The sequence below is a fragment of the Saccopteryx leptura genome, chromosome 3, assembly GCF_036850995.1.
Source record: "Saccopteryx leptura isolate mSacLep1 chromosome 3, mSacLep1_pri_phased_curated, whole genome shotgun sequence".
Classification (NCBI taxonomy): domain Eukaryota; kingdom Metazoa; phylum Chordata; class Mammalia; order Chiroptera; family Emballonuridae; genus Saccopteryx; species Saccopteryx leptura.
Window position 1 is genome coordinate 48,643,807 of NC_089505.1, and position 2,320 is coordinate 48,646,126.

A 2,320-nucleotide genomic window follows, 5' to 3' on the forward strand; every position below is an offset into this window, starting at 1 on the left:
ACATTTGCTATTAAGATTGCCCTGGAAAATCTGAAAGACAACAGAGTTGGTGAATACAGTTGTTCCCATCCTCATGTTTTCTATAAATTTCAGAACATATTGATAGTATTTCTGAATGATTTTCAATATCTTCAAAACCCTAAGAAAAAACTTACACAAACTAGCTAAAATGTTAAATTTTTTTTTGAAACTGACTAAAATTCTATAAAATCAATATGCCAAGATTAGTTCTCTGATGTTAATCAGTAGCTTATGTTGACTGTTAAATATATATTGAATTAGCCTGACCAGGTGGTGGCGCAGTGGATAGAGCATCAGACTGGGATGCAGAGGACCCAGGTTCGAGACCCCGAGGTCGCCAGCTTGAGCGTAGGCTCATCTGGTTTGAGCAAAAGCCCACCAACTTGAACCCAAGGTCACTGGCTCCAGCAAGGGGTTACTCAGTCTGCTGAAGGCCCACGGTCAAGGCACATATGAGAAAGCAATCAATGAACAACTAAGGTGTTGAAACGCACAACGAAAAACTAATGATTGATGCTTCTCATATCTCTCCATTCCTGTCTGTCTGTCCCTGTCTTATCCCTCTCTCTGACTCACTGTCTCTGTAAAAAATAAATAAATAAATAAAATTAAATATATTGAATTAGTAAAAGTTTTAATAAATTAATAACTAAATATAGTTGAAAGATAGACTTTTTTAAAACAAGAAATCCATGGAAGAAAGATATTTTTATATGGTCAATGGTGGAACAAAACAAGAGAAATCACTGATGCTCAAATCATTCTCTTCCTTAAGGAAATTTGAAAGATTTCAGTTACTCATAGCTCAGGACTACTATTAACCTCTCTAAGGAGATAGGTAACTAATATTCACAAACATTAAACTATTTGATCTTAGTGTGCTCTGTGCCTGGGCAGTTTATCTTTCCCACTGATTATATGCTCAAAAATCACTATCTTTCCTGCCTGACTAGGAGGTGGCGCAGTGGATAGAGTGTTGGACTGGGATGCGGAAGGACCCAGGTTCGAGACCCCAAGCTTGGTAGCTTGAGCACGGGCTTATCTGGTTTGAGCAAAAGCTCACCAGCTTGGACCCAGGGTTGCTGGCTCAAGCAAGGGGTTACTCAGTCTGCTAAAGGCCTGCAGTCAAGGCACATATGAGAAAGCAATCATTGAACAACTAAGGTGTTGCAACGAAAAACTAATGATTGATGCTTCTCATCTCTCCGTTCCTATCTGTCCCTGTCTATCCCTCTCTCTGACTCTCTCTCTGTCTCTGTAAAAAAAATAATAATAATAATAAAATAAATAAAAATAAAAAATAATATAAATCACTATCTTTCTATATCATTAACTCATGACACCACAAGGATTTTTTGAATAAATGCATTAATTAATCTAAGTGGGCTATAATAGGCAATCTGTTATCTTTTTTCTATGGGAAAAGAACCAATCCACATTGAGCATTTAAATTAAGTTTTATTAGCAAAATTTACTTATTTGATTTGAGACATTTGCATTTTACACCCTGCAATTACCATCTGCTAGTAGTAATTTAATTGGTTAATAAATAATTACCAAGAAGAGTAAACATTAATGAAAATGGCAAACATTTTATTATGAGTCCTTCTAGTTTTTCCAGTAGTGACAACTATATTTAGCATTAATCAAAGCAAGAGAATGGTAATGAGAATGGCTCTTGAATAGTAGATGACGAAAGGAAATAGCTAGTTCTAGAAGTAGTGTTTGGAGAGAAGAATAAATCACAGCATAAATTGTACAGTGTTTTGAGTATGTATTCGGTTGCTAATGTAATTGGGAAGGACAAAAAAAAAAAACTGTCTAGAAAGATAACACACTGAGATTGCATAAACACCCCCATCCTCATGCTTTTTTATTAGGTTAGCACCTAATCTTGCTTGGCAGCTAACAGATACAATTCAATTAGCCCGCTTACCAACCAGCTACAGAGCAGACATTGATCTCTGAGATTGCTGGAAGATGTCCCACAAAGTATTTTTTCTTCTTCTTTTTTTTAAGTGAATGGCTATGACTAGCATTCATACACTAGTGAACACTCAGCAGCAAATATATCTGATATTCTACATCAGAGTAGAGTGTCACTGTTCAAACGAACTTTTTGGTTTCCAGGAAGAAAGATCCAAAATAACTCAATTGAATCAGGGTATGAGGAACATAAAAATGGGATAATGGAAAAGGAATATCACAGTGTTATAAAGTACTGCAATCTGTGGGTTACATAGAGCCACCAAGGCAGGATTCAGAAGAAATTTTAGGAGGAGATTTATTAATTAGCCAA